We start from the raw sequence: 25,003 nt of genomic DNA, 5'->3' as shown, positions 1-25,003 counted from the left end.
TCTCAAAGGGGTCTCCCATTCTGCACCCACAACCTCAATTTCCTAGATGCCAAATTTAACTTTTGGCCCTATTAGGAAGCTCCACATTTGCTTGCTTACATTTTTGTACGTGGTACTACTGTCTTGGAAACCTAATATTACAGAATACCATCTTCCTTGTTGGCACAAGACTTGGGGGAGCATAACTGCAGACTTTAATCACTAATGACCTGGGGGCTTATTTCATATTCACATAATTAAAAAGTATTTAACAACAGATCTAGGAACCAAATGCTGCAGGACCTTACTAGAATCACATATGCTCAGCAATGATTCCTTGCTAACCATCATGTTTAGAGACCTGTCACAGCTGGCCAGTTGGTAATATCATTAGTATGTGCCATGCTAGTTCTCTATCACTTTTTTCCAAAATGTCCTGTGGTAGCAAGTCAACTGCTTTAGAGATGTCTAGAGAATTTCCTTTAATCAACTAAATTTATCAAAAGAGAGATCAAGTTAGTTTGACAGGATCTCTTTTCCATAAACCCAACTTGACTGACATTAATTATATTACTCTTTTTAACTCTTTGCTACTCAAATCCTTTAATCAGCCATTTCATTATTTTGCCCGGGATAAACATCAAGTTGACAGGGCTATAATTACCAGATTTGTCTTGTTTTCCCTTTTTATGCATTGGCACAACATTAGGTTTCTTCCAGGCTTCTGGAACCTCACCACAGATCCAGGAACAAACATCAGTGTCACAGAGAGACAGACATGCCATCATTTTAAAAACTGCTTATGGTTGCACAGGGTAAATTGGCTCCAGCACCTACATACCTGTCACAGGATGTGTACCACGGATCTCACTGAAGCACAACTAAGCCAGGAGCAAACACCAAGGACAAGTTAAAATGCTAGATGGCAGGTGCCTCAATCTAGCACACTTTCAAGGACTCAAATAACCACAATAGCATTTCAAGACTCCTTTGAGAGGAAAGCCCTCCTCAGCTGCCTCCTGACCTGTCCATCCAACAGACCCCTGAAATGCTGCCCTGCTTTGCATGGTTTGATCAGAGACTGCAAATCAGAGCAACTGTGAGAACTGTGCACAAGTGAGCACATTTGGGAGAGCAGCAACAACTCATTACCATGAGAGGAGATGCTGTTTGCTGAAGCCTTCTAGGCATGGACTCTAATTGAAATCAATGCTGAACTCTCAAAGTCAGGAGATACATAAGCTTAAAGATGTCAGCAAAATCTAACTTGTAATGAAAAAAAGATTAGACAAGTGGAAACCAGGCTACGAAGGGGCTAGAGGGCCTAGATGGAAGTGATAGCTGATGTAAGAGATGGGGACATGTCAAAGAGTAAGAAACATTGCAGAAGGGCAATAAGGCAGCAAAGGAGAAAGAAGCAGTTAACATGGAAAGAATGGTGGAGGAGAAAGATATTAAATCGATGGTACCACCGCAAAGCCAGATGCAATTGCTTGAAAGCATGTTTCAACAGTCCCCTCTCAGCCTGCTTCAGTCAGCTTTCACAGCCTTTGCTCAGTGCTGTCAAGTGCCATCCCAGTGCACAGAGGGGAACAAATATTACAGGCAGCAAGAAAATGAAACTGAGCTTTCAGGGTGAAAACCTGGATCTCCTTACCACTCACTGCAGTCATGTGACTGTAGCTGCTCTGCTCTCCAGGGCTGTAACACAACCTGTGTTAACACTGGGCAGAGCCAGACGCTTGGCTCTGACAGAAATGGTAGACAACGAAAGTCTTGTTGGTGGAGATGCTGTAGGTCAAGCGTCTTATTTGCCTCCTGACACAAGCATCATGATGCTGCATTTTTCTGAAGAGGGTAAGTCACCAATCCAAGAAACCTCATTATTTCAAAGAGCCACTCTCACCCTTAAAAGCAACCTTGGGCTTTTAAGATTGAAGATAGGGGTTGTGCATTTCCAATCTTATCCCACTTCATTGCCCAAATTAATTTTGGTAGAAAGAGGCAAAAGGAAGGAATAGCATTTCTGTCTCAGAAAAAAAGCAGGATGCTGAGCAGTGAGGCAGTACGGCAAAAAACCAGAAGAGTGGTATTTTGAAAGGACGTGGATAACTGTAACCTGACTGCACAAGACCTTCAACTGCAAGGGTGACAACACTGGCAAGGGAATGGTAGCTGTGCCTCACTTTCATGGCAGCAGACACAAGCAAAAAAAAAAAAAAAAAAAAGAAAAAAAGAAGTACCATCAATTTACTAGGTTTAGTAAAACTTTATTATGCTACGTTCAAAGCATATTTACCTCTATGTAAAACAATACCAAACTCATTGCAGACCTGGCCAAATTGGCTGACAACTCAGAAGAGATGGCATAGCTAACAGCAACCAAGCTAAAATGTTGGGACTAAATCAAACTGACAACGTCCCTTTAAGGGAACAAGCATACCCAAATAGGTCTATTTTTAAACCACTTTTGCAGAAGGCTGCTGCCATTTCTGACACTGTTACCAGCAGCCAAGACAGCATCTGCGGCAGCAATTTAACAGAGGCAGTATAGTGGCAGGAAGCTCTTCTACCTCCCTCCCCAGCCTTGTCTCAGGAAAAGAGCAGTAAAGAGAATTTAATGAATTTTGTTCCCCAAAAAATTCGAAGCAAAGCAACCAGCATACGGTGCATTCATCAAATGGAACAACGTAGCCGTGGCTATACACACTCAGCGCTCTGATCTTTCAGGCAGTGGTGTTATTGTTAGTCAGACCACTCGTGGCTCCGGAATATCAAAGAAGGAGAGATGCAGCAATTCATCAGTATATGTAAGAAATGGGTGAGATTAAATCTACAGCCAGAGCCACAAGGTAGCAGACTTCAACTCCTGGTACAGATTGGTCTCTAGAGGACCTTTCCTCCTCTCCTCCACCCAAACAAAATTAATTCATTTTTCAGAAAGTCTGTTAGGTGTTAGGGGAAAAAAAGAAATCTTTCTATTGTCATGTGAAGAAACAACACTATTCCTTCCAGTGTAACTTAAAAGACATCAAAATTTTTATATGTTCTTATACTGATTTTTTTTATAACTTCTGTGGTCATTCCTATGCAATATATGGAAACACAAGTCTGAAGAGGAGATGTAGCACACCTGGTCAAAGGACCCATTTAAAAATACTTAAGACCATATTAGACGTGGAGGAAAAAAGCCTACAAATCCTATAGTATGAAGTATTTTTCATCTTCCGCTAAAGCAACACTAGTGAAGAGTCAATTGATCTAGCTGATTCATGCAGAAGTAAAATCCAAGAGATGCTCCATGCATCAGGAGGGCTGTAGTTTTAGATTAGTAAGTTCATTGACACAGCTCTTAAAACTTGCTCATTTGCAGCCTGTATTTTCACAAAACAGGGAAACAGATGCTAATTAACAGCAGTGCTTCTGAGAGCTGAGTAGTTACACCCAATATTGGCAGCATTCTAGGTTTCCACACTAGGGAATATGACATTAACATGGGTCAAGCCATCTCTGCAATTCTTCAGATTTCCTTCACATTGTGGAACATGATTTAATAGAGGCACAACCTCCCCAACACTTTCCCTTTTCCCATTAACAAACTTCTAACAACCCTGTGGCATGCTCAGCAAGTGCTTTGCAGCAAAGAACTACCAGAGAGACATTTAAACTGTTTCAGCTGTCTTTCATACAGTTTTAACACCATGTGATCAACAAACACTACAGACCACAGCAATCCACAAACTAACTTCATTATCTACTGCAAAACCGAACAGTTACATGGACTGCAACAGTGCAGCACAGAGTTCATAAAGCATCCTCTTCTAACCTTAAAAAGCATAATTTCCAGAGCATAAAGTGCTCCCTTATTCATTAACATCAAAATGTCACTAATGGTGCCACTAGACATCAAGCAGCATCCTTTTGAGAATCTGGCACATTCTTCACTCCCAGCTTTCAGATGAGTACAGCATTCAGCTGAATAGCTTTTTCAACAAATGACATGTCACAGCCTTGACACAAAAATACTTGCACCTTGTCAATCATTCACTCACCATCAAGTTCCAATGTTCATCTTCACAGAGATGAATTTTATCTGCACTGCAGTTAATGTTAAATACGGACTCACAGAGGAGAAGATGAGCGTAAGTAAAAGTACAAAGTAATTGTGGCAAATCAGAGAAAATACCATGTCATTTGTACATTAAATAGGCAACTAGGAACTTCTGTAGCATGTAGACATTCAGGCACATGGAACAACAAAAGCTGAGGGTTAGATGACAAGGATAGAAATGTAAGCAGATATGGATGGTCTCCAATTTTAAAATGCTGACCTAGATGTCCCAGCCCAAAGGTTAGCTACTGTTTTATCTGTCAAGGTTGTTATACTACAACCATCACTATAATATAACACAGCCAGTCAGGTACTTTATTGCCAGAGAGAAATCCATGTGTCATTTCCAACACCCCAGTTATTTTTTTGATAGATGTATAAAACAAAGCACTATTGTGCACAGCAAGTTGCCTGTACTAGCCAAGGCATCATTCACCACACCATTCAAACCAATTCAGTCTGAACTAAAAAAAAATAAAAAGGTAAAAATTAAACATAAACATTTTAGAATTATTCAGGAAAAATATTAGTAATTACTAACTTTTGTACTTAATTTCTCTGGGTCTATATCACAAAAATAATTCAAATATCTTAAGATGCCTGTGAGGAAAGAGCACAAGCCACCTTAAGACCTAGTCTGGCATTTCAAAAAGGTGCAAAAGAATTAAATTCAAAAGAGCTGGCTCCTTAATACTTGGACGTCACTTCAGAAATAACAATCTAAGATACCTGGAATAACAAAGTTGTCCCCACTGAATCCAGATGCTAGTGGAATTGATCATAATGCAAGATACAAGCTACAGGAAAGGTCTTGTTCAGTATTACACTCTTCCTGCTTTTCAGAGTAATTTTAGAGTTGTCTTGGCCTCATTCTCCCTTCCTCCCCCAGCAGGCTTACACTGAATGGTATAGTATTTCACAATTGCATTTTTAATGGAGAACAACATTTAATAGAGAAGGCCATTTTCTAGCATAGCACCACTTTGACACAATGTTTTCAACCAGCATGTTCCCAGACTTTTCCCAGTCCTCCCAAATCACCCAGTGAAGAAACTTTAAACATCTGTACATGCCATCTTCCATGGAGATCCTGTTGGGCCACCTCACATAGCTAGGACACAACTGAGTTTTTATCAGGCATGTCTCACTCTAGAGTTAAGGATTTGGATATATTATTCCTCTCATTTAGCATTCTGTTTATTTCCTTTTATCTTGATGCCAAACATCTTAGACAATAACAGATTAAACAAACTAGTCAGTCATCATAGATCATCTAAGCTGATAGACAACAGTTCTAAGGTTATTGATTCTTATAGATTTTAATATCCCATTGAACAGCCCAATGTGATTAACTCAATTTAATTCAACGCCACTCATTCATTACTTTGAGCTCTTAACTTCCACATGATAGGTCATCTGGATTTCTGTCTCCTCAGTTTTCTTTTCATCCCTGTGTCATAGATCAGGTTACTCTAGACAGTATTTGCAGTCAAAGACCTCAGGGAAACAATTCAAGAGCAGCAAGCTTCAATAAAGCAATCTCTCCATTAAAGAAGGCTTAAAATAATCCCTCTTTGAATGTAGCTGCTGCTGCTTTAGTAAGAACCCCTCCAGTGTGGGGCATTCCCAAGACTCTAGGCAATGGATAACTGGCAGGATGGATAGCCAGGACACACTGGAAGACCGTCTCCATGTTCAATGACAGCAGATAAAAATCACAGAATCATCAAGGTCAGAAAAGACCTCCAAGATCACGTCCCTTTGACCAAACACCCCCATGCCACCTAAACCATATCACTAAGTATCACATGCAGTTATTTCTTGAACGTTTCCAGGGATCGTGACTCCACCACCTCCTTTGGAAGTCCATTCCAATGCTTAGACACCCTTTCAGCGAAAAAACTTCTTCCCGATATCCAGTGAGAACCTCCCCTAGCACAGCTTGAGGCTATGTCCTCATGTTCTGCCACTGGCTGCCTGGGAGAAGAGGCCAACCCCTTCTTGCTGCAACCTCCTTTCAGGTAGTCATAGAAAGTGATAAGATCATCATTGAGCCTTCTCCAGACTAAACAACTCCAGCTCCCTCAGGCCCCTTCCTCATATGACTTATTCCTTAGACTGTCAGACCAGCCTGCTCTTGTGCCTCTCTCTTTTGGCATTTTGATCCTTTTTCAAGCTACTTTGGGAAGGCTGGAAGCACTAGACATCCTCTTTTCACAGTGGCCTCTATGCACAGAGCTTCTTCCTGCTTTACTGTGCCAGTGCAACACAACCATATGTCCCTTTCTAAACCCTTTTATCTAAGGAGGGCTCTCGGATATGAACACTGGCACGAGGGAGAGAAGGAACATAATAGCAAGTACTGGAGCTCTTAAAGCAATGTATTTTTCTGCTGGTTCTAAATAATTTTATTGTATCTCAGATTTCCATCACATTATCTCAAATGGCAGGAACTGGCCCACCACTTGCTTTCATAGCATTGCCATTACTGCAAAGAAGCATCTCTTTTAATGGTGCCAGGGTTATTGGTCCAACAGGAAAAAAAAGGGATTGTGGTAGGGTGCCCATTTACCCACTGCTACCTCATTTCATCAGCCATTTATCAACACATTCTTCATTTGGAGAAATAAAATCAATGGTAAGTGGAGCTCTTTCCATGCATTTAACTTCCCTGGCGTGATACAGGTGGTAACACAGCTGAGATCAAACACTTTCATCTTTCCTCCAGAGCCAGCTTGGCTGCAGACTAGCTGCTTCTCAATTAGAGATTGCAGTATTTCTGGAAAGGATTATTTGTGCTTTCTACAGCTCAGATTTGCCTCGCTGTTGCTTTTTTTACTTAAAGAACAATCACCTTCTTCTTACTAGATCATTCACCTTTTACCCAAGGTCTGTAAGAAATAAAAAGGCCCAGCTCAAGTTATGTATGAGACATAAATCTATGGGAAACTTTAAGCAGATATGAAGACCGAGATTTTAGAACACTGATTCTGTGTTACAGTTTATAAATCCTGTCACACACTGCAATAAGCATTTCTCTGTTAGTTTCCTGAAAGAGAAGGGTTATAACTGCATTTTGAATAAAGACTAAGGAAGCTTCAGGAGATCTCCTGGTTTGTTGCCAAGTCATTTCTGTACCCTGAACATTGTTACTCCATGTTAGGATAACAACAGTTCCCTGACAACAATTGCCTTGCACAGCAAATTTTACCAAGTTTAATTTCTTCAAATATCCATGAGGGCAACAGAAAAGGAGTGCCACCATTCCAATGCTTTGCAGGGAGAAAGAGGTACTGCAGTAGCTTGTTCCACTTTCAGAATTCTTTTTCTTGGTTTTATATTTAATAAGTAAAATTAAATATCCCAGCTCTAGAAAAATTAGAGATCCTGGAATCAAAAGGTTAGTAATGACTTATGTTTCCATAGCACCATAAATGAGATCTCCGTTATGGCTTGTAAGAATGGCTGATACAGAATCAACACCTGAAGAGAAGTCATACCAATACAAACCTTTTCTTTTTGAGAGGGCAGAGTATTTCATAATGTAAACCAAGGAACAAGAAAGAACAACTAGAAGTTCCTATTTTTGGCATAAATTCCCCATGATCTCTTTCATGACACTTACTACTTTGTGTGGTTTAATATTGTAGTAGAATACTTCAGATCTTTATCTGCATCCACACCTCCCTACATCACCTGCAGGGTCCACAGGATGATAGTATGCCACTTTTAATTCATTTAAGTTTCTACACATTTTTGTTTGTTAGTATTTGCTTCAGTTGTTCACTCTTTGCAATTTGTCAGCACTTCACAAGTAATGATTCAAAATAACTCAGATGCCTAGTTTTCAAGTTTAAAGCCGAATGACCTGTAGTCTCACTCCTGACACTGAGATCAGTAACATTTGGCTGACAGGTAATGTTACAGATTTACACATACAAGTTTCAAAACACTACATACTGGAGACACTTCCCCCACCTTCAGGCTAGCTCCTCATCCAGTAATGTACACGTTGTGTTTTGCACCTTGTGAATTCCTACTATGCATGTAGCTCAATAAATCAGCACTTATAAATCAGCCACAGCCTCTGTGTTGCATCCATCTTCCCACTCCCTGCCCTGAAATGCTCTGTCAGCAAAGGCTTGAGCTATTGGCTCTGCAGGTGCAGGTAGATCAATATTAAACACATGGCAGTTTAGTCTGCAGTGACTAATTCTAGCTCTGCTCCACCAGTCATTCAAGAGTGCAGGTACCTGGCTGAGATTACCAACATACTCAGCACTGACCAAAGTCACCAGTATAACTCTTGTTGAGACCCAGCATACAGGTTCTCCCATAAGCACTGATTATACTGGCCATAGACAAAAGTGTTCCTGAAAGTTGAGGAAGTAGGACCACATTAAAAGACATACCAGATGGTTCAGAATGAGCCGTTGTGTTGTGGTTAACAGCTCTTTCACTTGCTGAAACCCACAAACCTTAGCTCTCCTGAGAATAGGCACATCTTGCCACATCCATACTACATAAAAAACTATCTGTCAGCTTAATTTTTAATCTTTGCCACAGAAGAAAAATGGGTACCCAGAACTCTCACTTCACTACCTTTTACTGATATTCAACGCAAAGTGGAATCCAATTTTTATACCCATTTTAGGTTGCACCTTGCCTGACACTCAAAGAAGTAAAATCATGGAACTGTATAAAAGAGAGGAAAAATGCACACCAGAGACCAGGCTGAAGCAGCACAACTTTGCATAAACTGTTTTCATCTCCAAAAACAATACTGACTCTTAATTCCATCAACATTTCCTCTTACCACAGAGCTAGGAAAACGGCTTTGCTGCTGAAGTACCACATGATTTTCAGCAGGGTATCATCGTAAGTTAATGAAAAGAACTGGGATATGATAGAAAAAAAACACATTATCTTTAGTCTGCTTGGGAGGGATGTCGAAAAACAACATCAAGGAGGCGGCAGTGTTCCAGCCACAGGTATCACAAGTTAGTATATAGACCCAGAGAAAACATGGGAGGGCAGCAAGTTGATCCAGGGGTGCAAACACTACCAGAGACCATAACTCATGCTTCAGATGGAGAAAGATGCCAGCATTTAAAAAAAAACAAAACAAAACAAACCCCACACTCTACCTGCCCAGCTCAGCTGTGTGGACAGGCAATAAAAATAATTCATACTGCAAACTTGGCACCTCTGTCAAGGAAGACAGCATGCCTATCATGGAGTGTCATGACATGCTACAGACAAACAAAGCCCTTCACGGCTTTCAATTGACAGGTTAATCAAGCACAAGAACAATTTCCTTCCTTCCTGCATCACCACAAGAATGCAGTTTCCTCCAGAGCAAAACACTGAAGAGATTTAACAGCAAAAATGTAACTCCACACTGTAGATAGTACAAAGGAAGCCACAAAGGTAGGTGAATGAAGGAAACAGTCTACAGCTGGAAAATAGCCAGTTACTGGCAATAACCCTGGTTGGGAATACCACTTGTTAATGGCCACTTAAGTCTCTGCCTTAGAAACTCACCTGGAAGGAACTCCACCAGTTAAAATAAAAAGAACAAGTCACCCAAGTCACCTAAAAAATCATCACCCCATCTTCTGCAGCATCCAAGGTTTCTGCATTCGAGTGCTCACCTGAGCATCCTCAAGATCTTTCCAATCACAACCTGAGTTCAGCTCTCAGAGCTGAGGTACACGGGGGCTCCAGACTGCCATGACAGACTGTTCCATGCTGTCAGTAGGTACCGTGAATACTCTGTCAGACTGGATCCTTGCTCTGGACCATGGTGTCATGGTTTAAACTCAGGCAGCAACCAAGCCCCACACAGCCATTCATTCACTCTCCCACCAGCAGGATCAGGGAGAGAATCAAAAGGGTAAAAGCTAGAAAAGCTGTGCATTGAGATAAAGACAGTTTACTAGGAAAAGTAAGTCACACATGCAAGTAAAGCAAGGAATTAATTCACTGCTTCCCATGGGCAGGCAGGTGTTCAGCCATCTCCAGGAGAGTAGGGCCCCATCACATTTAATGGTGACTCAGGAAGAGTCATCACTCCAAACATATCCCCACTTCTTCTCCCTGGTGCCACTCTTGGGGAAGTGACAGAGCAGCTGCATGGTACTTGGTTGCTGGCTGGGCTTAAACCATAACGCAAGGGCACATTTTTACAGGCCCCAATATGAAATATGCAGGCCATTGCATTTACATGCAGCCTTCACGTTCCAGCTGCTTTAGGAACAAGACAATAGTCCACGGAGAATGCTTCTCTGCTCTTTCCTCTTGTTCTTTTGCATACCCTTGAGCTGGTTTGCTTTTAGCCAAATGCCAAAGATACCAGGCCTTCATCCTCCATGGCAGCACTCTACCCCACAGGGAAACACATCAAAGCTGTCAGTTCTACACACACATCACCATTTACTGAGAAATTGCCCTGTCCTATTGCCCACCCACCCCTCAACAGATAAGCAACTTCACCACATGTGTCAGTCTTCAGTACAAAATGGAAAAGCCTGCAGCCAAAGCAACAGCTGCCATAGTCAATTTAGCCATTGGTAAAAACAGAAGTGAGGGAGAGAGAAGCCCACTGAAACTCTGTAGTCTCTGCTATTTTTATTACAGAAGACCTTGATCAACACCATTTCAGATATAATACCTGTACACATTAAGACTCTGGATCAGGGTAAAGTCCCAATACAGGAGACATGCAAGAGAACTAGTATTTCTGTTTCTACAGCCCATTAATACAGTGACCACATGACTAAAGTCACAAAGCGAAAACTGGGATCTGTGTCTCCTGTGACACTGATCAGCACCAGACTAGGGAATAAGAGGCCATTCACATGCAAGAACTCCAACAGCCAAAAAGGAGCCTTTAAGAATGAAATTCAGTGGGCAAGCCTCAAAACCGTCAAAATCAAACTCTCATGCTAATGCTCCTAAGCTGCTCCCGGGCCCTGAAATGCCTTCATTACCTATGTGGAATGATTCAGTAGAGGTGAAGACTGAACACCAGACCCACAGCACACATTCAGACCAGACAATCCAGCAGCAATTTTCCTTCTCCTGAGCTCATTTTTACTAAGCCTTCAGCAGAAAGCTCTAAACAAGATCTCAAACCCCAGGCTGTAAGCAGTGTTTTGGTGGGATGGTTTTTTGTTTGGTCATTTTCCTTCTGTTGGACCATACTTTCTACTCACAGATGATGCAAGGGGGAGACAAAGAAAGAACTAAGAAAAGCTATAAGCCTTTTGTCTATACCATTAGCATCAAAGATGTGCTCCTATATTCCAAGATGCTGCTGAAATTACATAAATTCACAGCCCTCTCCGCCTTGCAGGATGCATTTCCCGTGCCCTCCAACCATATCTGTGTTTGTACTACTGTGGCAAGTAATGACTCCAACCAGAGGAGGACTCCATGATGCCAAAGGCAGCACAGCTACAGTAAAGAAACAGCTCCTGCCCCCAAAAGCAGACATAATTTAAAACAAGGTGAAATGAGGGGGATGAACCAAAAACAGATGACAAGGTAAAAGGATGGAAAGCTATTATATGAATAGGACTTTTAACTGACAGTGTCTACTCCCTCTCCTGTTTTTCACTGAGCTTAGCTACCCACAACCAACACATAATAAAGACTAAAACCATGAATTGGAGTTTTAGGCCTTTTTTTGGTCCAGAAAAGGGCAGAAATACAACAAAGAGCTACCTTAATGCAGGGAAATTCAGCTGTTCCCATGCTCTTTTAAGCAAGTAATTACAAGTGATTGGGTGATTCTCTAGAGGTGTGTTAGGGGAGGCAGGGATTTAAATGCTGCTCTGAATTTTACAACAGGGGAAGGTACTTATCTACCCTGACCTGGCCCTGCTTTTTATGACTGGCTTATTCCATTCTCAGATGCCTAAAAACGATGAGAAAGAATGAGAAAGTGTGGGAGTACCCTTCTTTTATCCCTGCCTGAAGCAAAGAGAATGTTTAATTTATAGCATGCCCACTACACACACCCCTCCACAGCTTGTATCACTCAGAATCCACAGCAGAAGGACATGACATTTCTCCAGATTGCAGTATGTCCATTCATTTTCAGATACCAGTACCACTGTTTAGGATAACTACTGCACACCAGGAAATTACTAGGGGGGAAAAAAAGAAAGAAAAAACAAAACAGCCATGTGCTAAGAAAAAAGGGGACACATGTGCCAAGCTCTTTTCCAAGAAGATTATGCTAGAAAACTAAGCAGTGATCTGAAAGGATAACTTCAGATGAATAGACTCATATGCAGCCCATGTACTTAGCCCGTATGCCAACTGCCAATATAGCACAGCTCTGCTATTCATCCCATCTGATTGTAAAAGGGTGGGAGTTGGAAGCTTTGCACTGCCAAAATGCCAGCCACTAGCCAAAAGGTACATTTGGTTGCTTGTCAGTGCAGCAGATGTGAAATGGGCAGCCTTTCCCTTCTCTGACCTCCTCAAGGACAGCAAAAGCAGCTCCAGAAAAGAACGGAGATCAGCAAAACTAACTGATTTTCTGAAAGTTCTGCTTTTTGACACTATTTCCACATCACAGGGTTTTTTTCCACCAAAAATTTGTCAAGAAAAAATAACCCCCTTAATATTTATCTCTTGTATAAGAAAATCCAGGGAGCTAAGGACATCCAGATTAAACAAAAAAGGAGAGAGTTATCACTAGCAGCAAGGAGGGCTTGTGCTGACAGGATTAAGAGGAATGCTGACCAGCATGAGGGAACACATAGGACTGAGACAGCACAGAACCATAAGCCCATACGAAATCTCTCTGTTTTCTCTTACAAATACCCTGCTTACTCACTGCCTTTTGAAGCACTAGAACATGTAATGGGGTATCCCATATCTGGAGGCACTTTTTAAAAAATTCAATAATCTTTTAAGTACTGGGTAGAGAAGTTGCTGCACCTTGCTGTGTAGCATGGAAGAAAACTACTGTGACCATAAATACAGAAGGAGACAGCAGGAGGAAAGGAGTTTCACTTCATGACTCCAGTTGAATCAGTGCTGGGTAGAAATCAGGTGCAAACAGGCCAGCTAGAAATCTGTATGTAACAATTCTACCCTTAGGAGATATTCCTCTAAATAAAGATATGACAAAAAAGCAATCTTGCTGCTTAACAGAACAATAAATATCTGCCCAATCCTACCACACTATAAAACAGACAAAAGAGGGAGTTAACTGCAGCAGCTAGGCAGATTGCACGCAAAACAGACACAGCAGAGATATGAGCAGATGTACAGAGGAGAGGCTTCACAGAGTTACCATCCTGAAGGGGAAAGGATGCTTTGCTTCTTGGTATGCTTTCCACCTTCTAGGAACTCCACCAAAAAACTGACAAGCCAAAGATACTCAGTTTGAGCCTTAAAAAGGCTAAGATTTTTACATCTGCCTGTTAGGAAGAACTCCTGTATTACATATGACTCTAAGCAAGCTGATTGGATAAATCCATGGGTGATAAGCTTTATAAAAGTTACTCATTTAATTAGCCATTGCATTTTCAAATCGGGAGCTGCATTTAAAGCCACTGGGACACTGAAGTTATTAAAAATAGGGTTTATTTACAGAGCCATTCTTAGCAGCATATTTAGTTAATAAAATATAGGTAAATTGTATGTGCTATTAATAAGCTTATTAAATAAGTTAACCCAAGCACATTTCTGACTTAATACAGTAATCCATAACTTTCTCAGAGAACCTCTCCTTCCCTCTTCAAGGGAATTTACAGGGACCAAACTCCTATTTTTAAATTCAGCCTATAAGCGGGATATTCAAAGAGGTTAATTTGAATGACCAATGTTTTAACACGTTCTACCCAATCAGAATAATAAGAACTTTAACAACATGCTCCACTTAGTCACAACTCCCTTAAAACAAAAAAAAAAAAAAAGTTCTTCTGTTACTGCCAGGAAATTATGGAATTTCACCTTAGCAAGTCTACAATACAGTAATAAAGATCAGATGGAAACATCTCTAGACACAAAACACACTTCCATCTACAAAAACACCATCAGCACCTCCAGCTGGAAATGCCAGGGGACACTAGGAACCAATGTCGCAATGAAGAACTAGGTTTCTCAATTACTATGTGGTTATTGTGCTCTCTCAATTACACATAAATATCTATGAGATTTCCCAACTACTCCCAAAGTGAACTAACAATATTCTTACTATATTCCATTTCCCTCTCCAGCCTAGAGAAATGTCACAGTTACATGCACACATGCAAGTCAAGGATGAACTAGAAGATGTATTACACTGATCAAAGAGAAAGACAAGCCTTTCTCCCTTAACAGCTGAAGATTCATAACTTTCCCTCTCTTCTGCCACTAGTTTCTCTACCTGCTATCTCTACACAGAAGTAGGACAACTCAAAAAACATTCCAGTTCCTGAGATTCAGTTTTTTATAACAATATTTCAGTAACTGACGTCTATCCTTTCTTCAAGCTTCCAAAGTCCACAAATGGTTCAGTCATTCACTCCACGCAATATGAGATATTTAAAACTCTGACACCTACACTTAATCTAATAATACAGAGTCAGAAAGCAACAGGCATTTACAGAACACAATTCATTTTCAGAGATTTTTGGCTATCTACCTTAATATGTGTTGTGCATCCAGAAACATTTGTTTCTCTGCGCCAATGATATACAAAAGTCTAGTCAGATGCAGGTGGCTAAAGATATTAAGCCGAACCCCTTAAATTCAGATTTACAGAGTACTTCTTCAGAGAACTACAATAGGTGAAGCAAAGACACAAAATTAATAATTTCTTGAATGGTGCCAGAAGTATACTTGCAAATAATATTTAAAAATCCCATACTAGTTTCCCAACTCAACTTACTTGTCACAGTTGCACAGTTTTTCAGCTAACCTCAGAGCCAAAGTCAAGGGTACCCTTTTGCTGCCCTGCACACAATTTTTCTTGCATCTCCCCTAAGCAAGTCCAGTCCCCAGTTCTCATTTTCAGGCCCTCCTCAGAGTTTGATCTGATGATCAAACACAGTTCACTGCTTCAGTATCTGTTCCCTTAGTGCAGGCTTGAAAACACCAATAGCCCTTTCTTTACCTGAGATAATATCTTGTGAACAGTTCATTCCTGATCATTCTGCATCAGGTCCAAGATTTTTTTTCACCCACCACCCACTGTGTTACATTAGAATAGACAAAAAGGGAAACAAGTTCCACAGTCTAAATGGCTTTCACAATCTCAAAAGGAAGGGAGGCAATATGGAGATGAGGGAGGGCAAAGCAACCCCAACCACCAACAGTTTTGTTGCACACAATCATAAACAACTAATGATGAAAGTTAACATTTTGTTTTTACAAACATCTAGGAGGAACTAGATGTTCCTCAAAATTAGATAAACAATGCTAATGCTGTGCACTGACTTAATAGGTAAATTCCTTTATAATGGCAGAAAGCAGTGGGAAGAAGCAGGATTTTTCACTTTTGTCTTCCTACAATTATCATTTTTATTACTCAGGGTTTGGTTTGTACTGGGGATACTTTACAATACTTCACTCAGACACTACTGTCCCTTAGGAGTGGATTCTGAAAGGATCATTTTGCTACCTTCTGGGTTCAAGGCTCTAAAAATGTGTTATACCAAGGGAAAGACAAGTGAAGAATAACTTGCTGTAGTACTACAGTACCAAACACTGGAAAAGAGCAGCTTAGCCAGAGTTTGATGTGCTTTAGTGAAAAAACAGAACAATATATGGCATCAGCCTGCAACACCAGCAAGCAGTATTCTTTGCCAGAGAGTCAGGAGGACCCAACATGTGTATAGTCAAATATTTTATGAGTATTAATGCCTAACAAAAGCTGTTGGCATTGTCCATGTTAAGCCAAAATTTCCAAGGCTTCAGGGAATCCCCAGGAACTCCTGGATTCTCACACTACATCAGATTCTGTGTGGTGACAAGAACAGTCCTTCAATGCCTGCACACCTTATAGCTTTGTAGCTTTCTCCTTCAACTCAGTGAAGGAGAAACTACCTTCTAGTGAAAGATTCCCTGCCTCTAGTGAAAGGTTCCCTGCCCATGGCTAGGGGTTGGAACTAGATGATCTTTAAGGTCCCTTCCAGCTCAAACCATTCTATGATGACCTTACATGCATGGCCTCAGAAGATGTAACTTATTTCAAAGCATCTAGATTGCTCTGCATTTTTCACTGTCTTTACTTCATCAGTCCATTTAGAACACACCAGTTGTCACTTCCGTGCTTTAAGACAGCAAATAAGTCTGATCCAACATAACAGAGACAGGCTTTCAAGCATGGTGAATATTTGGGTCTTCAAGATTGTTTCAGCACCAGAAGACCCACTACTTCTTCTAAGGATGTGCCAATACAAAAAACCATGGAAAAGATAGAGAACTGGGGAGGAGCAGTCAGCCTCATGTTTACTAGAATTTTTACAGGACATACAACACTTGGTCCATTATGCCACTTGCCCTTTTTAAGGCCAAGCTGATTCCACAATAAACACCAAGTCCACATTTCATGCCTTATTTTATGTATACAAAAATTCTGTGGGTACATAAACATCAAAAAGCTAAACAGTCCATGAAAGAGACTGCAACAAGGCTGGAGGAGTTACTAAACTCCATTTGGTCACAGAAATTGTCTCTGCCTTGGAATGAGACAAACAACTTTGATTTTCCAAAAGGCATTTTATCAGGAAGGCGTACGTAATTACCCATGTTCTCCAAAGCATCGAGACAGACGACCAGCTGCATACCTATCCTCTTCCTGGCCTAGCTCCCAAGTACTCTGGCATTTCCCACTGTTGCCTGCATAAATGTGACTGAAGACAAAGGCAAACTGCATTAAGGTTTCTGGCAGTTGGGTAGCACTTCATGTTTTAAGGATCACAGCCTAGGATTCAGTTACAACAGTAACAGTTTACAACATGCTACAAATACCCTGTTAGGAAACATAACAGCTCCAAACTGCTTTGTACTGTGAAATATGTCAGCAGAGCTTTGCCAGGGTACAGCCACGTTAAGTATTCTGTATATCCTTGAAATCCAAAAGTTTGTGCCATCGTATCTGACTAACTTCTCACATACACTTCCTGGATAGGAAACTGAAGGTGGCTAGATTAAGTTCTAAAATTCTGTTTGGTTTGGGGGGCTTTTTTGGTTGGTGGTGTTTTTTTGGATTGGCTTTTTTTGGGGGTTTTTTTTGGGGGAGGGGGTTATTTCAAGTAAAAATAGTTTCCTGTTCTGCATCATTTGCTTCTGTCCTTCTAAAACAGGACATGTGAAAATCCAGAGGCAAATAAGAGCAGCTTCTCTTCAGTGATATGATGTGACCAGAACTTCAATATACCTTCTCCAAGTTACCTGTTACCTCTGAAGCCTCATTCAGAAAATCACTTACCTCTTTTTAAGGAAAGAACACTTACCATTATAAGGAGATACTGCCCTTGTTACAGCTTTAATTTAATTTAATTGCCCAATTACAGCTTCTCCCATTTTCACAAGAGACTATATTATTTTAAGTATTCCTCTGCCTAGCAGAGTCTTTACTTACATCAAGCAGGTACAGTGTAATTTATTTCAGATAAAGATGAAGGGAGAAAAAAGGTAAAGCTCTCAGGAAAGGGCACAGCAGGACTGTGTTTCCCCTCTGTGGCAAAATGTAGCAACTTCAAGAACAAAATGGCACCAGCAACCATCTTTAAAAAACACACAAAGATATAGGGGGAGAGGGGGAAAGAAAAAAAAAAAAAGTCCTAAAAGACTAGCAGTTCTACAGCTGTATTTGGAATAAGGGACTACCCACAAAAGGAATGCAAGGTGAAAAGGACTATAGAGAACATGGGGTGCAAAGGAAAGACTGTGAAGTAAATTTCTCCCAGATATTTCTTCAAAGAGCATGGCAAATTCAGGAACAGGTTCCATAGCAATTGTGCAATGCAACCTAAAAGAGCTAACTCTTGTCCAGGGATATTTATGATGCTTTATACAGGGAGGCTATTATCCCTTGGAATGGACTACAGAAGAATCATTTTGCTACTTCACGGGTCCAAAGCTCTAAAAATCTGTGTTACACTGAGGAGAGTAAAAGTGAAGTATGCAGAAGTGATCAAAAGAGAACAGGCGGGTTTTATAGCCTGCAGGGGAAACAACTGATCATATATTCTTCCTATGACAAACAACTGAGAAAGTAATTGAGAGCCTAGGAGAAACCAATGTTGTTACCTCAGCATTATTGATTTTCAGCAGACATCTTAATCTAACACATGACAAAACTTTGGTCATTCCAGTAAGATATAGCTTTCAAGGAAAAATTATATTTATAAAGGTAGTTTATGGTTCAGTTAGAGATTCTTATGAAGTCAAGCTCAGGCTATAAAGGAATGGAAAGAAAAGGACTTCTTAAAAACAAAATGGATAGAAAGTTCGATTAAAAGGTGAAAATACGATTCAAGTATACTAAAGCAGAAGGATCTTCTGATCTTCAAAACACTAAAAGGAAGCAGTAAAAACATAACTTTAAAATACTATAGTAAGAAAGCCTTATTCTTATCAAAGGGATGAGTGGCACTGAAGATTCACAGTTCACCAGTTAGGCATTCTTTAAAAAATTTCTTGCAAAATTTAACAGAAATATTCCATGTTTATAGTAAAAGAAACTGGGGTTATTTAGATGTAAATATATAAAAAATGAAGCCATAATAGGATAAGAAGATAAAAGTCCATATAGTTCTTTGTTAACATTCAAACTCAAAGAAATACAGCAGTGAAGAAAAAAAAAATATTAATACTAAAGAGTAAAACCTCATAAAAATACAACAAACATCTTACAAATATACATAGAGAAAAAAAGTGACTTCAGAGCGTGGTAATTACAAAGACTGCATCTTCAATTAAAATAAAAAAGGCAGAAAAATAAAGGGAGCATTGCACACAATTAAAAAACTTCTTCCTACCTTCCCTCTGCTTTCTCCTACGAGCAATCTGCCCTTTACACTCTCAGATACCATTCTCTGCACATCTCACTCTCCTGTTTACTGGGAATAGCTGAACCATTCCCCCCACTATGGCTTTTCAGCCTGCAGGGGATAATGCACCATCCATGGAGTTTCAGTTGATGACACTAATTGGGCTCTTTCTTCAGCAGATGTTTTCTACCTGCTAAAACCAGTACTGCCTTCTTCCCAGCTGCATCATATTAGCAAACCACAGCTGATTAACATAGATGGCCCCTTCTCTGTTCTTTCCAACTGACAAATAGTCTACTAAGAATTCTTGATTTTGAGTCCCAAAGTTAACAGCCAAACACAGTTTTTATATGCTTGTGACAAATCCTTATTTGTGAAATGAAATCTGACCTAGAGCTCTCCAGAAATCAGGCCTAGTGAGATGACCATTCATCATTCTTTAATATGCTTGAGGTAGGCTATCTAATAACAACCCAGTCCTGCACCTCTCCTGCCATCGTGCTGCTGCTGTTGCTTTTGTGCACTCTTGGACAAATGCCCTTAAGGGAAGGAAAAAAGCACTCACTTCCAAAAGTACTCTTTATTTCTGGTATCCATTCGCATGGCTAGTATGAAACAAATCCAGCCTGCTGGGCTTTGACGCAGATTTTTTCAGATGTCAAAAAAGAGAGGTAAAATGTATAGGCATGGGAGAGCCTGCTTAATGAGGTGTCACAGCTATGGTTGATTTGTTCACTGCTCCTTTAATTTTGTGTATCAGAATGGTAAGGAGCAACATTTCTCATGTTTTGTTTATGCACTCTACAGTTTAAGGCTTAAGTGGAGCAGCATCTTGAGACGTACTGCAGGCTTTGCAAGTGAAGCAGAATGCTCCACTCAAGTTGTGTCTATTTCAATCACATGGGGACCATTTGTAGGAGCAAATTAATGCTAAGCTTTATTCCTCAGTACTAAACACCCATTGTATCACTGTCCATGCAGTTGTTCCAAGTGTGAGGCTGGACTATGACCTGAAAGGGGATAAAAGTCTGACACCTGTTTTGAGGAATTCAATGTGCCTCTGATACATGTACTTTGACTGCAAACTCTCTTTGTCAGGAGAACTGCTTCTATCATTGGATCTGTCAAGCTGAGCCACCAAACAAGCCATTTCACTGGGTCTCCCCCAGTCAAGCTCAATTTGAGTTTTACAGTCCTTGATACTTGTGGGATATTGTCATAGAAGCCATTAACGTACTTTGCACTGGGAATTATGCTGCTTGGCAGGGGCTATCTCTCCTCACGATACCTGCATGTCCAAAGCTGAACCTAGTCTTGTAATGAGATTGCAAAAAGTAGTCATATATATTCAAAATGTTGGTCTGTAAGCCAGTAAGGCCTGAAAATATTTACCAATATGTCAAAATGCTTCTAGCTGAAAACCGTTTCTAAACCATTCGCTGTTTGCAAGTTTAATGGCTTAAGGCTTATGGGCTCATGAATCACCAGCTTTCTTAGCAGCAGCATTTGAAATGTTGATATCTTAGCCTTGAAATAGATGTGAAGGTACCACAGCCTTTACAAGCTGTTATCAAAAGACATACTTTAAAAGCTCCCACAAAAGACTGAATGCAATAGAAGTAGCTGAGCAGGATGAAAGTAACCGAACCAACTTAGTTAAAGTCATTGTTCATGTCTGTGTTCCATTTCAGTGATCACCCTCCAGCTGGACAATGAATCATACTAAAGGAAGCTTTGCTACTTACAGTTTGTCTGACAAATAAATCCAGATGACTTTAGAAGCAATGATGAGTACTTGGGAAATTATTAGTCTTATTTCAAATTACTGAATTCAACTACAAAAAAAATTTTGGAGAGCAATTCCATTTATCACAAATTAAAAAAAAAAAAAAAAAGATGGTACCATTCTTAAAATTTCAAGATTTTCTCTTGAGAAGATGAATGAACATTCATGGCAAAAAAATTGCTATAGCAGATATGTGTGGAATGAGTATCTCTAAGGTCAAGGAGGTTATGCTGGTAAATAGCATACCCTGCTTTACAGAACTGCAAAATGAAATGTTCGGCATAATACTGGAGAGATAACAAGGATGGAACAGACAAATACATAGCAAAAACAATTAGAAGAAATAAGAAATTTCAATTGTGAATAAAATAATAATTTCATATACAGTCCTCTAAAATACACCACCAAGTGATTTATCTAATTCTTGCAAGGGGATATACACTTTGGAGTGTAAAATTATAAAATATACACATTTTTCATCTACAACACCCAAGATAGATGAATGAACACATAAATATGGTAAATAAGTTCTGTTTCAATTTTAAACAAAGATATTATGAAAACCTATTAAAATAGAATAAATAAATACAATCAAATGCTTATGGGTTTGCTTATTTGTGAATATCTTAAAAGGTAAGGAATTCATGGCTTGATGTCTTTTCTGAGTATCTGGCCCAATCTATGCATGCATTCATCCACAATGTCAGTGCAGACAACTTGCCAATATGCCTCTTCCCTTCTATCTCCTTGAACCAGGTTAAAATCCCAATCTGTATCAAACATTTCTCTGAGGATGGCTAAGATCAGGTCGGCCTCAGCTCTACAAACTTTTTGCTCCATCAATATAGATAAAAATTACTATTTTGGCTATCACTCAACCCATAACTCTTCATTATAAACCTTCATTTCATTCCAAACCCTCACACTCAGCTATGCAAAAACAAGCAGAAATATTTTGATATATTTCCAAGGTTGTATGCTCATCTTCACAACTAAAAAGCTTTGTCTAAGGTCTCATTACCTTGCTTACTACAACTTTTTTCCCTAGCTCTCATCTCATTCAAATCCCATTCGCCCAGAATTTCAATTCAATTAGCATTTTCAGCAGTTAATCTGACCATAGGAATACATAAATGCATTCTTCTTTGTTTCTCCTTGTATTTGGGCTTTTACTCATTCTGCACTCATATCTGAGGTAAACTTTTAAACAGCTCCAAATTTCATTTTCCTTCCTCCTGATCACTCCTTAAAACTTTGTTTTGATTTCTTCTAAGAAATTTGAGTTAGGCTACTGCCAAGCACGCTGCTCAATACAATCCAATTCCTTATGCTTCCTGTCCATGACCATGGTTTTACATTCACATTGTAAGCTTGGCTGTCTTCTCTTTCAGCTGTACACAAGCTTCAAACATTTTTTGACTTTGCTCACTAAACTAAATACATGTAGCATTTACACTTGCTTTTCAACATTTTAGACAAATGTTGACGTGTTTTAGAGGACTGTGGGACTGCTATCCTCATTGTAAACAGAGGAGAACAATGTGCAGATAACTAAGATTTAAGTAAGCAACATTTAAATTATGCTTGAAGCCACACCAGCAACATTGCAGCCCGAATGAAGCAGACACAATATGCAACTCCATGGAATGCTTTCCAATGTCATAGGCCAATATAGCTTCAACAAATGTGTAGGGCTTATTTCCAACGAGTTGTGCTGTTCAAACATGCCTATACACACTTACTTTTGGGGTATCTGTGATACACAGTGATTTTCCACCACAGAGCAAGTATGATTTCAGAAAGAGTCATCTATAACCACTCTGGTCCACATCTCTACCCTGGCTGTCCACACTGGCAGTGGCTGAAACCCCCACAGATTTTACTTCTTTTTAGTACAGCAGCAAGACAATCAAGATGCTCATATACTATTCTTTACCACCACCTTGGAGCAGGCCACAGAACGTCACCTGGGAGGCACAGCCCGCCAGAACAGGCTGAGTTCAGGTAGTTGGCACATGGAAACAAAAAGAAAACCAACAGAAAAAATTGTAAATTATGAGGACAGTGAAAGGAAACAGCTTATTATACTCAAGGCAAGTAATTTGGCAATTTACAGTGGTGCTTGAGTTACTAGGCACATGTAAAAATATTTGCAAATGAAAGGCAGGAACCCAGAAGTGAGACCAGCCTTATCAGTAGGCTAATACTTTACCAGTCCCATTTCTACAATAAGTCTACACAGATAGATGACACCGAGGTAGATGCCATTCAACATTCTCACATAGAAAAACACTCCTGGAAGGAAGGTTCCAGGAGAAGAACAGGCTACTGCATATATCAATTACCCAGTGTCTGTAAAACCTTGAATAGATTATCAATATGACTAAAGTGAGGATTTGTACATCCTGAGGTCAGCCACTATCCTGTCTGTCGTACTCCATATGTTTTACAAATGCAATCATGTTCTGGCTCCAGCCTGAATATGCTGCCGAAACACTCCTACCCTTTCAAGAATTAAGTTCCAGAGAGAAGGCACTTTCAGGCACAGCAAATACGCCACTGACTACAGCACTAGGAGCAATCCTGATCTCCCATGAAATCTGTGCAACTGGACTGACCTTACAAATATAGGGAGCAGTGGGGTTTGTATCCAAGCCCATATTACCATTATTATTTCTAGGTAGCCTTCACCTTACTTAGCACAAGTAGTAGGCAGAAATCTACCAAAATGTTTCAATACTCAGGTAGCCACAGCACACTGCAAGCATGCATCTAATAAATCTGTTAATCAAAGTTTCCTGTTCAGTATATATCACAGAGTTATGTAAACTGAAAACAGAAATGGCTCAAAGAAAAGCTGATGGCTCCATTCTATCCAGCTAGAAGATTTCAACTCTTTTGACCTCCCTATAAAAGTATTTTATCATATCTTAGATATCTGAAAATCAAATTCCTTATCTAAAGGAAACAACATGTTGTCCAGTACAGAGATATAGTAGAACACCTGACTGCCAGCAAAGTAAGCTATTACTGATTAACAGCTTGGGTGTGGGAGGAATTTCAGAAACACATTTCAGTATGTTAGCAATTCAGCTCACCAATTCTCTCGGAGCTTTCAGAAATATGACGTTCCCAGAGATGCCCAAATGGGGCATCTCGTTGAATCGAGAGGTCAACACAACACTGGAAGCTTGCACACTTCGTGCGTTTCATTGAACACAGTAAACCGCAGTTCCTCTCCCTTGTGCTGCAGTTGTAGAGAAGAATCACTAGATGGAGCCGCATCGTCACAAATCTGATTTATGGCCGCTGGAAGAGTTGTTGCCTCCTACAGTTGTTTGGCCTAAAACTGACACGTTCCAGCGCATCCTGATTACTCATCTTCTGAAAGACGGGATGAAATGCTCTCATTTACAAAAGCAAAATGTACACAGAGAAAGTGACGAGATACTGAATGGAAAAAAGCCACCAAGAAACCAACAACACTCACAGCTTTCAAAATCAAATAAATTTTAGAAGTGAACTGAAAGTTATTTTATCTGCCAAGACAGATCATATATCTTACTTTGGTCTGCAAATCAGAAATCACAGCAAACTCCCTAGTGAGTGGCACGATCAGTTGCTGCAAAGGAAATACAAGAGCTCTGGGCTCAAGTCTTTGTAAATAAGCTCTAACACACACTAAAAATGCAGTGATAGGCAAACCTATTTCCCATAAATACCCTGTGAATATATTTAATCCGACACTTAAGATGTACTCAAAAAAGAATCTTTTTCTTCTAACTCCCCTGACATTCATTTTGCTAGCATAGGGAAATAGTTGACATGTTTTTATCCAAACCTACCAACACACAATTCATCTGGCTTTCTAGAGATGGACTATGTGCCAAAAGGGAATTTTTACCTGCTTTCATCCTACATCTGTGGAGGCCAAGTTGCAACTCAAGCCATTCCTATGTATTCCTCGTCTGTGTGCAATGTCAATAATTTCATCTCCCATAGAGTGACAAAATGATAGATCTCCACATTTTGCTCATGTTTTCTAAAATCCAGATATTTCCAATACTTCACAAAATGAAAACCAAATCCCCAGCCCATATCCAAAAGGCACTGCAGTGTCCT

The 25,003-nt window shown here is 40.0% G+C and overlaps 1 long non-coding RNA gene across 1 annotated transcript in view; it reads right to left on the bottom strand.

Annotated features, from left to right (window-relative positions):
* LOC116447481 overlaps window positions 1-25,003 on the bottom strand; it is a 159,848-nt gene that overhangs the window by 118,105 nt on the left and 16,740 nt on the right. The gene's annotated exons all lie outside the window — the stretch shown is intronic.

This window comes from Corvus moneduloides, chromosome 8, assembly GCF_009650955.1.
Source record: "Corvus moneduloides isolate bCorMon1 chromosome 8, bCorMon1.pri, whole genome shotgun sequence".
NCBI lineage: Eukaryota > Metazoa > Chordata > Aves > Passeriformes > Corvidae > Corvus > Corvus moneduloides.
Note: the sequence above shows the minus strand (reverse complement) of the source record. Positions and strands in the feature narration are given on the sequence as shown.